The sequence below is a fragment of the Bactrocera latifrons genome, unplaced genomic scaffold (genome assembly GCF_001853355.1).
Source record: "Bactrocera latifrons isolate USDA-ARS-PBARC rearing strain unplaced genomic scaffold, ASM185335v1 scaffold_0, whole genome shotgun sequence".
Lineage (NCBI taxonomy): Eukaryota > Metazoa > Arthropoda > Insecta > Diptera > Tephritidae > Bactrocera > Bactrocera latifrons.
Window position 1 is genome coordinate 5,265,843 of NW_017534406.1, and position 15,340 is coordinate 5,281,182.

Genomic DNA, 15,340 nt, shown 5'->3' on the forward strand with positions numbered 1-15,340 from the left:
ACGTTGCACATGTTTAAACTTATATGAATATTACAAAGTTTAATTTTAAAACCAGAAAAAAACAGTTTATATGCCAGCTATATGTTATAGTAGTCCGATATCGGCTGTTCCGACAAATGGGCAGCTTCTTGGAGAGAAAATGATGTTTGCAAAATTTGAAAATGAACTTAAAAGCTGAGGGACTATATATACAGACAGACAGACGGACATGTCTAAATCGACTCAGCTCAACAAACTGATCATTTATATGTTAATGTTAACAATGTTTTTTTTTTTTTTATGAGATTTACGATGCGTTAGGAATACCTTGATTTTTTTCATTTTTTTATAAATAGAAGGTATATTTTCAGGAATAATTTTTTTTAGTGGAAATATTTTTATTCAGTTTTGACAATGAACCATTAAAAACCACATGCCGCTACAGTATGTTTGGAAAAAAGCTCACTTGGCTGGTAGCAAAAATGAGAGAAAATATTTGAAATTCAACAAAAAATTGGTTGTTAATAAAAATCTTAAAAAAAAGTCAAAATAGTTCATGGTTTATCCCACTGCAAAGCTAGAACATCGTTCTCATTAGCCCGAGAAGTTACTTTGATAATGAAATACTTTCCTTCGCATATGCTACAATATATTATATATGTATGTGGGTAATATAAAGGTAAAAATTTATGAGAAATGGAAGGTTTTACTTTTTAATTTGGTCTACGGAAAGGGGGCTTGGGTGTCAAAAAATCTTAGTTGATTCGGATGGAAGATGAGATTATTTTTCACATGATAGAATCCAAAAAGTCGTAAACTAGTTTTCGTACGTTAGCTCCGTTTTCGTAGACCAGGGCACATATATATCTCGAATTTCTCAACCAGTAATTTAATCATGAACGATTATATAAAAGGGATAGATGTATCCATTAAGTGAAAAAAACAAATACTTTCTATGGTGAGCATTTATATAGACTTTGCACACTGTGCACAATACCGGTAGATGCAAGTTTAGCGTTACAATGAATGCACACCTTTTCGCTCTACTAAATTTAACGTCTTCAAAGGTAACCCACAATTCAGCGCCTCAATACAATTAAAAGCGTAGGCGCAGCTAAGTTGAAGTGGTTTGCGATGTGTTAACGCCATGAAATGCAATGAACTTTAATAACATCATCTCGTTTAAATTTCGCTTGTTACCAACGATTTTATAACTACTCGACAGCCGCCGTGTCTTCAAAGAAATATATATGTATTAATGTTAGACTCATAAATACATCGTTTTCTTGGATAATCGTTGTATTGAAATATAATTTTGTTTAAACTAGCGCTAGCATAACTAGTTGCAAACACACAACACAAAACTAATTTATGCTGTTAATTTCTGGATGTCAAAATTTATAACCAACATAATTTGAGAAGTTATGTTAGTTAAAAGTAGGCTACAGAATTCATATTGTTTCAAAGGAAATCTTATCTTGTTGGTGAAAACTTGCTCTATACCTAGTATAAATAACAAACTTTTGTTCCTGAAGCTAATTCTTTGCTTGATTCTGTCAAGTTGTAATAGTATGAAATGTTCAGCTACATCCGTACTTAGCTCTTCCTTACTTGTTTTTATTTGTTTTCATCCGCAACAATCGTAATGGCGTTATCATAATTCCAAAACTGTCCTTGAGCAATAAATCGAAATCTAAGATATTTATACACAGTTCACTTTCAGCGTTGTTTGATTCTAAATCCGCGTTTGCAAAAGAAAACAACTTTTTTATGAAAGCGTTATGCGAAATAGTTGTTTTAAATTTTCTACGCAAAAGTTGAAATGCAGTCAATACAAGTAGTTGTACAGTCTCGAAGTCGCGCCTTCTAGTTGAAAGATTTTATAGCGTACATTTTCGTTTACTGCGCTTCTTTGGCTGTCTGCCGGAGATATGAGTTTCCAAAACAATGAATATCTAATAACATGAGAAGCAGCAAGAAGTACCTTTACATATTTTTTTATATTTTACCTAAAATCGCATGTGGTGCCAATGAAAAGCGAGTAAAAGCCCACTGATATTTGTAATTCTTCTTCAGCTCGGTCTTTCTCCATCTGATCTCTTAAAGGGTGTAGAGGTTTTTGTCTTCCTCTGCTTTTCGCGATAGGTACTGCGGTGAACACTCTCTATTTTCATCTATTCGAACGACAAGATCTCGCCAGCGTAGCCGCTGTCACCTAATTCGTTGAATACGTCAATGTCGTCGTATATCTCGTACAAGTCAGCGTTGCATCGAATGCGATATTCGCCCTTGGCAATGCACAAAGAACCATAAATCTTCGGCAGAACCATTCGCTCGGAAGGACGTAAAGACGGCTCATCAAATGTTGTCATCGTCCATGCCTTTCAATATGGCAGCACGGAGATTATGAAAGACTTCTAGAGTTTGATCTTTGTTCGTCGAGAGAGGTCTCTACTTCTCAATTGTCTATGATTGGCTTTGATGTTATAAGTGTCAACCGTGGCGTGTGACGACTGTTTGCTTGCTCTCGTTCACTACCAGACGCACTTGCTTTGCTTCCCTAATCAGTCTAGTTTCTCTAGATAGTAGCGGCGCGGTTATTGAGGTCAATGATACCAATAACATCGGCGCACGCCAGCAGCTGTACACTCTTATAAAAGATTGTAGCTTCTTTATTTAGATCTTCAGCTCGAACGTAGAAGTTTGAAGAAGTCGCACGTTAGGGTGTCGCCTTGTCTGAAACTTCGTTAGGTATCGAGCGGTTCGGAGGGGTCCTTGCCGATCCTGACGGAGATTTTAGTGTCGCTCAACTTCAGTTTACAAAGCCGTATTAGTTTTGCAGGGATACCAAATTCAGACATCGCGATATAAAGGCAGCTCCTTTTTGTGCTGTCAAAAGCAGCTTTAAAATCGACAAAGAGGTGATGAGTGTCGATTCTCTTTTTACGGGTCTTTTCCAAGATTTTGCGCATGGTGAATATTTGGTCGGTTGTTGATTTTCCAGGTCTAAAACAACACTGATAATGTCCAATCAGGTTGTTGACGGTCGACTTTAATCTTTCACACGATACGCTCGATAGAACCTTTTAAGTGATGTTGAGGAGGCTTATCCCACGGTAGTTGGCGCAGCTTATGAGGGAAACCTCAATTAAAAGCAGAGCACACTTAAATTGCAATCGTCGGGCATGTTTTCGTCCGACCATATTCGACAAAGTAGCTGATACATGCTCTTTATCTTCGCTGCCACATTTGAATAGCTCGCTCGGCAATCTGCTGCTTTGTTGTTCTTCAGACGGGTAATTGCTATATGAAGAAGTTCATGGATTGGCAATGGAACGTCCGCTCCATCGTCATCGATTGGGGGATCCGTTTCCGGTTCATCATCGCCTGATGTTATGCTTACACTGTGATTTATCAGGCTGGAGAAGTGTTCCCTCCATCATTTCAGTATGCTCTGAAAATCAGTCAATCAATTAGATCACGTCTGGGGTTCTACAAGGGCTACAAAGGTATACTCCGGTCTTGAAACTTTCTACTAGTCGCCGCATCTTTTCGTAGTATTTTCGAGCATTACTTCTATCGGGCAATTTGTCGGTTCTCTCTTCTTTTGTCTGCAAATACGTCTCGCTTCCCCCTTCAGCTCTCGGTATCTATCCCATCCCGCACGTGATGCGGCCGATTGTTATGTTGCGAGGTAGGTAGCGCAGCCTGTGTGAGAATCAGTCATCCAGAAAAGCACTCGCTACGATAAGAGACGAATAGTTGCAAATGTTCCGAAATTGCCAATAGATATTCAATTAATGATATTTATTTTACTTAAATAGAAGTTTGAAAAAAATGTTTTCTGAATAAAATTTAAGTATTTCAATATGAAAAATTTGTTCTAACTTTCGCATTAAAACTATTTTGGAATTAAAAACTTTAAATTGGGATGAACTGAATATACAGAGAGTATGGTATAAAATATTTTATTAGCAACCAAAATGTCTACAGCTTAAACCACTTCAGCTATTTTCGTAAATTTTTGTAAATATTTGATATTTGGGCGAATTGCAATATATTTCATAAATTTCACTATATATCCATTATGCAACAACTAAAGCTGATGGGTTTAAAAAAAAAGAAACGGCATTCAAAATAACTGACGCTAGTGATATAAAAGCATTTATTGTTGAGTGCTAAAAATAACAACATAATTTGCACTTTAGTCAGCAATAAAAATGCCATATTTCCAGCAAGAGCAACAACACAATGCGAAAGGTAAATAAATTCAATGAAAAGATTGAATAATTACAAAAATAATACAGACAAGTGCCATTGTTTTGTAAACACCATGAAAAGTGTGGATTTGTCCACAGGTATGCGTGTTATTGCGCTCGTTTGCGTGCATGGAGGTATAAACATACAAACAACTTCATTCATATAATGCGAAGCGGAAAAAAGCAATTAATCACTGATCGACAGAAGCGGCTGAAAAGCAAACGAATGAATGGTAAACTGAATGGTGAGAAAAATGGGAGGACAATTTAATATTCATTTCAGGGCAAAGGCGCGTGACCCATTGTACACACCCACATAGCTATAATACACCACGTATAGAGTAAGGGCGCATAGACAGACAGATAGTTAGACAGTAAATCTGCATGGTGTGGTTGGCGACAGAAAAAGTTGCTTGTGGTTATAACGAATTCATCATTTTTGTGCAAGAGCGTGGAAATATGAATGGGCCACCTACATTCACGCTTACTCAATCCCATGTGACAGCGAATGTATAATGGCGTGTAGAGAGATATATCTGGTCAACCTCGAAGGGTGAAAAAAGTGACAGCTGTGTGCCGGTGGAAATGCAGGAGGGTAAAATATTGAAACGACTGCCGCTGACCTGCCAAATAAACAACGGAAAGTCCAGTGTACGACAAACACAAACATACATTTCTTTCATTACGCATTGCCACATACAAATATAGTTTACATGCCACATTTTTGTACTCTATGTCGCTGGGGGTTTCGCGCATAGCAGTCAGTGCTCTCTATTTGCTTACGCGGCCGCAACGGTAAAGTGAGCGAGTGCGCAAATATACCTGGTTTCGGCAACGAAAAAATGCGAGTTAGAGTTTTCGCGTTTGAGTCTATTAATTCTAGTCAACCACGCCTCAGATATAGCGCAAATATTTGCAGCACATTACTTTTTCGTATCGCTATATTGCGCTGAAGAAGAGTCCATGAAACACTTTGCTTCGGTGTTTATTTAAAATTTCGTTACCATATGTACAGGCTTAATTTCAGTGTGCATATTATGGTATGCGTGTGTGTGTAATACTGTGTAGCTACATACGAAATGAGCGGATATTAAAATGTCATCATAAAATGTGGTAGGCAAAGAAGGACCGTAATAAAAGTAACACTAAAATACATGGAAAACATAAAGAAATCAATTTAATGGCAATTGTTGCCAAATAATTTCACGTTTATACCACAGTGCTCTCTTGGGGCCGCAATTTAGTGTTACTCATATGACAGCAGGAAAAATTTTACCGTTGATAATAAATATGTTACTTACCAACATACATATGGATTATGTACATAAGGTCCAGTAAAAATAAAACATTATTTTTTCATAGATGGCTTTAGCGCGCGTTGTTTACGTACGATCGCGTTACACTAAATAGTGTTATGAAGGGCGATCTATTTCGAGAGTCCCCACTTTCTTATAGAAAAAATACAGAAACTTCAAATTTAAAGGGGCGATGGCATAATTTTTGTAGAAATATGAACTGATGATTCTACTGGCTCACAAACAACACCAAATCTCTTCAGGTTGTTCTTTGCTCCACATCCCGCAGTTTTGCTCATTTACATACCCACTGAGCTAGAAATGAACCTCATTGCTGGAAAAAACTGCTGCGATTGGCGCCGAATCGACTTCGTCGAACTGAACAAAAATATCATGACAGCTTGACATGACCCACGCGTAACCTGTCAAAAAAGGCTATTGCGAAAAATAGCTCTTCTTGGATCACCATTTAAATATAAGATTTTGTACTTAAAAAATTTCGCTGACATTTTTCTAATTGGTTTACACAGTATGGTTTGAGCTCGAATCAAAAATGGTCCCCAGCAAAGAAAGAATCTTCGCAAGAGATGACAGTGCAAGCCACGCGGCTGAAATTTTCAACAAAGTTCATGATACTGGTACTTCAATCTAATGAAGGTTTTGTCAGTACTGTGGTGGCTACTGTATTCTGTATTTTCATCGAAAAATCATGATTTTGTGATTTTATTTCCGACAAGACGGTGTGCAGACTCATGTTTCACTTGAAGATTAGTTAATTTCCAGCATTGACCTAATCGAAAGTCTATCAAAGTCATGCGATTTAACACCTTTTGACTACTCTAATCGGCTTTGCAATTGGTTCGACTGGTTAACCTGGTTTCACTTTCAATTTTTATGTTGTAAAAGTACTTCGTTAAAGCAGTAACATAATATTGCTGCTTTCGAATGTAAGGTATATGGCCGATTTAAACTTTCTTCATATTTGGTAACACTTGTCATGGAGTAATACTTTCAATTTCCCAGCTTCAAACTTGTTCGGCGGCTTAGGACGTTCCTCGTAGACCAAGCCAAACCCATCACTTTTTAAAAATGCATATCACTTGGCATACAGCACGAGTATAGTTGCAGGCCTTATAATTCTAAACGACCCTCCATCTTAATATCTTATAATGAGAAGTGCTTTTTTTTAATTGCGAAGAATTTAATAATTTCAGAAGCGGAGCCACTTTTGGGTAAACTCACTAGTTTTAGCAATTTATAATACTTAAGTTATTGAAAAATATTTTTGGCAAGTGTGTGCATGAAAACTCTTCATCTATAAATATTTATAAAAATATGGAAATGCGAATTGAATATTCTCTCAAAATTTCTGTAGTTTATTCACACGATAATAAGGCACTTAACATGCACTTACCAGTTGCTCATTGAACGTTATTTTATTTACCGCGCTTTTTATTTGCCCTGCAGTCTGCTGTCTGACATATTTGTGCATTCTGTTGGAATAACAATCGTATGCATCCTTAAAGAAGGTTAAAATTGAGGCGAGTGAATTGTAAAAATAATGAGATAAAATTCAGGTATATTAACGATACTGATAATTTTGTATGTTTTTCATAATTTATATTTACTTTCAATTGAAGTGTATTCCATATTTTTGTAGAACTGTGATGATATCGTTTTTTAATTTGTCAAAACCTTGAAACTATCATTTGGAAGCTAAGAGGAAAGCCATATAATTTGTATAGAAAAATATGCATTCGAATGGATATTACAAAAATGCTTGAGATAGGTAAAGTAAAATCCCCGTTGGCACCAATATATAGTACTTGTGCCAACACTTTCTGAAATCTTCGAAACACTTGTTAAAGTCAATTTCGGAATAGCCTTCCATATGCGTAGTGACTCCCGTTTAATGTCTTCAATCGACCAAAAAAGCTTCCCCGGAGCGGTCATTTGAGTCTGTTGAGCTAAGTCAGACGAATACGGTGACTGCGGTACAATCTTATTTTAAACACTCACGAAGAATCAATGCAGAATAAGATGGTGCAATATCGTAATGCAAGCCCAAGAATTATGTGTCCATAATTCCTGTCTCTTTTTACGAATAGCTTTCCGCAAAAGACATAAGCCACTCAAACAGTACTTCTTGCTGACAATTTGGTCGATCGGAATAAATTCGGAGTGCACCACACCTCGATAATCGAAGAAAACTGAGTTATTTCAGCTGCTTTTACGTGATTTTTTCGGCTTCGGCTAAACTTTGCCACGATATTTGGCCAATTGATCGTCTGTTTATGGGTCGTAAGCAAGAATCCAAGACTCATCACAATACATTTCGCGGTAAGCATTGTCAAAGCAAGCCACAGACGTAAACACGACGCTGGTTTTTCAAAAAAATTTAGTAATTTTAGAGCCAATCCAGCTTTCACTTCTCTTCGGATGAAATGGTTTTTCAAAATGGGTTTCACTGATACCTCCGATATTCCAACGATACCAATAAGATCTCTGACTGTTAGTCGTCGATTCTCAATTCAACAATTCCTTTACTTTATTGACGTGGTCTTCATCAGTTGATGTTGCTGGACGTCCTGGACGTGGTTCGTCACATACTAGGCACTAATGATTACTTTAATGTGACAGTTGGCACAAATGCCACTTATAGTCATATCGGCGTAGAAAAAATGTATTTCGACGTATGGGGTTTCATGCGAAATTTAAACTAAAAAGTCTTAGTATTTTTTGCCCACATTGATATACTACACAAATAAGGAGTAATACAACATCCAGTTGTATGTTAATGTGTTTTCATATATTTTTAATTCTCATTTTTAAACTGATCAACATTTACATGAATTTAGGTGGGCATTATTATTTTTATAAATTTGTAAAAGTAAATAGGCAGTGCTGTTTTATTGAATATTAGCGACACATGTATTTATTAGTAAATGGAGTCTTGTTCATTTCACTGTTTTGGTTGCCAAGATCGGTATTGCCATTCTGCGTAAGTTCGCTGATGATGTGCGGTTTCTCGGCCGAGCTTGAAATATCAACCCAGTAGAGTGCGTTATTTGTAGAAAAAATATGACGAATAACATCAGTGGAGATATTATTTGGATTAACTGCATTGCTAACAAAAACAATCTGTATTTAATTTAAGTCATCAGCTTCTTTGAAAAGTGGTAGGTCAACACGCCATGACTACAAAAATTCAACTAAGCGACTTGAAGTATAATAACTTGCATAACAAATATAGCCTTCCAAACAAAATAATATTTTAAGACGGTTAAAATTTTTTTTATATTTAATATGCTAGACAGGTATATAGGAATGCAGCTGTTTTAACAAAACAACTCGGGTTAACGTCATGACTAAAAATAAATGTTTACGTATCTCAATAACAATTAGCATACAGTGGCAGATAAAATTAATCAATGATGAAAAAATTCGTTTTTAATATAATATAGATGATACGATATTATCGGCAATTTGGAAAATTTTTAAATATCATAACAACTCCGTTCTTTTCAAGTGTAACTTTTTTAACAAAATTAAATTTCCAATCCGAGGAAATTAACATAATGTATGCGAGCTTAAAACTAATTCGTGCAAATGTTAATTGTTGTTATGATTATTATTTAAGAAAGAGCGAATTTAATATAAGGAACGACTAATTAGCAAGTTTGGAAATTAAAAATGAGAAAAAGACATATGACAGAATAAGTAAGACAAGAAACGAAAGAATGAAGAAAGATGCTATATATAATATATAGACTATATATTAACGTAATCGCACAAATATTTGCACTTTAGATATTCACACTTTTTTTTTGAAAATTATTAAACCGGCTGCAAGCTTGTCGGTAGATATATTAGGGTGTGTCTAACAAAAAAAAAAAAAAAAAAAAAAAAAAAAAAAAAAAAAAAAAAAAAAAAAAAAAAAAAAAAAAAAAAAAAAACCCCATATTAAAAGCCAAAATGAGTTTTCCAATTCATAATGTTTTTTATTGCGTTATAAAATTCGTAAGAAAAAATATTCTAAAATAAGCAAATTGCAATCATTGACATCTTCTAAACGGTTAGGTTTACGAAAAAATCGTTAGCGACCAAATTGTAGAGCATCAAATTTACTTAGAAATGCGATGAAACGAGGTATTTTTTAAAGTAGTTGCAAGCGAGATTAGAGTTATAATATAAATAGTTATACTTGGAGCCGAATAAACGAATATTTTGTAAATCAAAAAATTCAGAAAATTCACTCCCATAGGTAACATAAAACCATCCCAGAAAAATAAAAAAAAATTACAAAAATATTTTTATTGGGTGTATAGAAACATCAGTTCAGAGTTTGCCAACGCTTATAAACAACGGAGTGGGAAGCTAACGAAACCTATATTGTGATGACTGCTTTACAAAAATGTGGTAAAAGCTCAAGCAAAATATACGACCTTAAAAAAAAAAGTATTGTGAAAATGTTTCCTTTCACTCTATTGATATTTTATCGCTAAAGTTTTTAATTGATGACAGAATGAGGAATGATCAATTCAGCCATAAAAACATGCATGCTGAAACCTCTTTGAAAAACAGCAAATTAGGTCAAAGGATATTGATATATCGACAAGGTCAATGTCAAGACTTATACGAGATGAGCTCCACATAAAAGACCACCGATACGGTAAATTGGTCAACTCGATTGAGATAAATACGCTCAGCAGATGCAAGCTTTTTAGAAAGAAAAACGATAAGATATTCCAGAGATATAAAAAATATTATGCACGGAAAAGAGGATAACGCTGAGCAAAAGCGGCAAAAGTGTTACAGAAGGACATTGAAGAAGGAATGGCAAGCAGTATAAGACTCTGCTTCAGCATGTAATGCATAAACTACATAGCAGTAAGAATTGAACACAATATTATGGATATTTCAGAACTTACCTTAATATAATAGGTAAAGTCGAAACCGTTTATAACGGCGCGACAGAAGACGATGTAAAATGGCGGAACGCACCGTCGTAGAAGATTTGGTTTGCGCAATAAATGTGGACAATTTAATAGTTGTCCTGCTGGAGAGCAAAAAAAAACTGGCGGATTATCCAGAAATACGCAGCAATGTCGCTACGCCGAAAATTACCTGGATGCAGATGTAAATCTCTCAATGAGAAAAATGAAACGATACCCTGAAGTAATGCAAACGCGGTTTCCTAAATGTGGGTTTTTAGTGCACTGCAAGTAGAACATGCCGTTGCTGTGACGATAGCTCTGACGTTGCGGAAGGCATTTTTCACCCCTCACCCGTAAAAAAAAAATTAATTTATTAACCTACACTATCTAAAATGATCACGGAAATGTTTAAAGATATGCAATAACATAAAAGTTTTTCTTCAAACCTTTATTCAAATCTTGTTTACATATTATTTGTTGCATATAAATAAACATATGAATTTATATTTTAGTGCAGCATTTGAAATTGTAGTAACAATTAGTTTTGTGGGAGCGTCAACAAAAAGTTTTCCATTCTTCTACACACTTGACTTAAGTATATTCATATATGTGCGTGTACAATCAACATAAACGAACACTTAGTAATAACAATAAAGTTGCAACTTCCATTTCTGACTTTTGTGTTTTCTCTGCCTCGCCGCTCCACCTTTTACGCCAACAACCACAGACGTTCTTTGCAAAATGCAAGAATCATACTTACATACATGCAGGGGAGAAGTAGAGAGGCTAAATAATAATGACGCCATTGCAACAGAAATAGAATATGAACGTCGGCAAACAAAAAAGGTATGAATATGAAGAAAGAAAGAAAGAAAAGTGCAGCAAATAGAATGCAGCGAGGCGAGTGAAATGCTGGTGGAGCCGCAGACTGGCGAAAGGGAACATAAAAATGAATTGTTTTCGCTGTTTGTAATTAGCCACAGTGCAACGCAAGGGGGAGACAGACTGCAAAAAGGCAAATGCAGGAGTTTTCCGTACAAACACACATACACATGCATTAGCGGTGGTGGGACATAAACATACATACTTTGCTGTACATGTATGCGCTGCGTCAACACGCCAGCAGCGCATTTCCACTCGCCGTCGCCGGTGGTATAGCACTTCACTGCCCATTGTTGCCTTTTTAGCGGTAGGAAATTTCAATTACGTTCATGACATGACATAAAATGTAAATTAGTAAGGTGAATATGGCTGAAAGTCGTCGGCAAGAGCATGGCAGCGCTTGATTTGAGCGGACACACCAAACTCGCAAGCACTGTGACCGCGTTGTGGCATGTGGGTTGCGTGCTACCACACACAGTGTATACACACTTATAGAATCAGACTACGGTAAATATGTGCAATTGCATGTGTATTTATATAAATTACCACTGCACTTTATGGCCAATTTTAGCCAGAACTAATTTTTATTGTTTGCTACTTTTGTTCTTCTTTTTATATAATTCTACTTGAAATGTCAAGTAATGGGTGACATTTTTCGCGGTATGCCATTTTCGTGCAACCGCTTTATTGCACCTTACTTAGCATAACAGTAAATTTACTGTGTGTGCACCATTTGCCCCGCATTGATATGCAAATGTATTCGTGCAACACCTTGCGCTGCGTCAGCCATTAAGAATGCCGCCAAATGCAAGACAAATTGCTACACTGTTTTGCCGTGCTGACTAACGGTTTTAGTTATTCAAGCACTTAGATTCCTTGTAGGTGGCAGTTGACCTTCGCCATTGATTAATGCAACAGTAATGTCGCAACATTTGCTGGCGGCCAACTTCTCCGCAACTAATGCATTGCAGAAATTGCAGTTTGTGTTTATTTTCGTCTCTCATATACATATGACCTTTGCATTCTCATTACATTAAAGACCCACGCTTGACACTTCGTTTCAAGGCGAATTTTAATCAGAAATAGCACCAATTATTTAAAGGCAAGTCAACCAAGGTCAGTGTAAAAAATTGATTACTTAAATATTTAGAACAAACGACATATTTTCAGGTTACGAGGAAAGCCGGGTATTCCAGTCTGGAAATTAAATTTTGCTAAGATATCTTACAAATGCACTTACATTTAGGTATAAAGCGTAGCGGAAGTTTGAAAATCATATGTTAAGTATATGGGAGATAGGGGTAGCACTGACCAGATATTATCTCTATTTAACATTATCACATAATGTTGATAATCGAATATTAATAGTCAGAGATCTTACTGATATCATTTAAATATCGGAAGGATCAGTTAAACCATTTTGAAGGATAATTTGGACATAAGAAAAGTGAATGCACGCTTAGTTCCAACATCACTCAATTTTTCGAAATACAGCGCCGCGTTTGCGACTACCAAGCTTTCATGAAACGTATTATTATTGGTGATGAGTCTTGGATATATGTTTAAGACCCGGAAACACACGATCAATCTGCTGAATAGCGTGGGGAAGATGAGGTGGAGCTAAAATCAGCTCAAAAATCCAGTTTATGTTGGCAGCTTTTTTCGATTATCGAGGTGTGGTCCACTACGAATTCCTTCCGACCGTCTAAACTGCCAACGAGGAATAGCATTTGAGTTTTATGCGACGTTTGCGCAAAGCTATTGGTAAAAAGCTCCATGTGACTAAATTTTTACTATTTCTTGATCATAACAGTAGGGTCAAACCACATTAAATGGTCCACGATATTTCGAAAAATCAATGATTTTGAAAATTAGCATTTTATTAGGAAGAGGACCAGACGTGATATAAATATTTCGTCAAAATTATTTTTATACCCTGAACAGTTTGTAACACCCAGAAGGAAGGGTCGGAGACACTATAAAGTATATATATATGATCAGTATGTCGAGCTGAGTCGATTTAGCCATGTCCATCCGTCTGTCTGTCTGTATATATACAAACTAGTTACTCAGTTTTCAAGATATCGTTTTGAAATTTTACAAACGTCATTTTCTCTTCAAGGAGCTGCTCATTTGTCGGAACTGCCGATATGGAACCCCACTATAACATATAGCCATGTAAACTGAACAATCGGAATCAAGAGCCTGTATGGAAAACTGTGGCATTTGATGTGGTATCGTCACGAAATTTGGTACGGATTACTGCTTAAGGTAACAATATAATCAACTGAACGCATAGTTACTAACGGAGGTGTACCTGTGAGGGGTATTTAGCTTCGGTGCAACCGAAGTTAAGGTTTTTTCTTGTTACAGCATGAAAAAATTTAAGATTACTTTCTCATAAACTGCTGGAGATAAATCGGTGAAAATTGTGAAGTCAAGGAAATATGTTCGTGCTATATTACAGATATTTTTTCACGATCCATTTGATTAAATAATAATATATTACATAATTTTGTGTTAAACAATTGGAATTTTTAAAGTGTTCTTCACACTAAAAAAACGCATAAATATATACCTTTAATAAATTGCAAAAAAATTGTTCTTCATTCATACCATTCGAAAGATATTGAATTTTTTGTCCCCCTACCGCTCTTAAAACGTATAGTACATCCATCGTTGCGCAGTGCGCTCGTAAGCTCCCGACATCCGTGCCGAAAGAAAAACATTAGCGCAGTGCGAAACGTTGGATATGCCATACGTTTTGGCTTACATACATATTGGCTTTTATCTGGTAATTGTAACGGCCTAGAAGTTTGACACCTTCTACGAATGGCTAACTTTTTTTTTTTTTTAATATACACAACGGGATGCAGCCACACCGGTAGAACACAGTTTCTTTTCGAAAAGAATACGATTGCGACCGCATTTAGAGCCAAAAATGTTATGAATATCATTGACCAACCACCATGATTTTTTCTTGTTCCCCAAATTGGAATTGCCACTCTGTGAAACCCTTTTTTAGTCAATCGAATAGATAAAACAAATTTCGTTGAAGAAGCTGAAGACCATCCCAAAAAGTGCTTTCGAGGACTGGAAAAAGTGTCTGCGTAAGTATATGTGTTATTTCTGGTGGAGATTACTTTGAAGGTGGAAAAATAAATATTCAGATCAAGAGCATCTTAAAGAGTACAACCTACTATACGCGGCTGATTGTTTAAGTGTTAAGCTCACGCTACATGTCTAGGTAAAAGCCTCCTTTTAGGCATTCATTTGTGAATAACATTAAAAAGAAAATAGTATGATTCTATATAAGTGTATAATTCTCCATTATGCTCTTGCATTTTTCTACAATGGTTACTTTTCTTCACAATATTTTATTGCATAAGCTTAAAGTGCTTTTAAAGTAAGTGCATAAGTAAATACATCTACACAATAACTAATACATACTTCTACGTATATTTGTGCTATTACTGCTTTGAAAACAGAAGCTCAAAGTAAAATATTGTTGCAAATTGTTATATATTTTACACTACACTGGCATATTGCGAGATTCGTGCAAAAGTATTGCGGTTGGATTGCACAGAAAAAATAAAATATTAATAAAATGTGTCTCAATATAGTATTCTATATACTCGACCATGTGCAATGAAGGTGATATTAAATCTGACAAAAAATAAAAAATAAAAATTGCCGTAAGCTTGCAACACTTTAAAATATTTTCGGGGCAAAAGTGGTTTCTATTAAAAGAAATAAATGGAGAAAAGATTGACTTAATAATTCCCTAACCTAATTTCTTTCTGGTTTTATTTGATTTTCCAATGAAATTTACTTAAATTGCGGTAGGAATGTAAAATGTTTCATACATTGAACTAACGAACTTCTGGGAAGCGCAGACTATTGTCTGCTTTATTTATTAAATTTTACAAATTTTTTGAAAACACATACTCACGCACATAACATATTCTATATATGTATGTATTTGTAT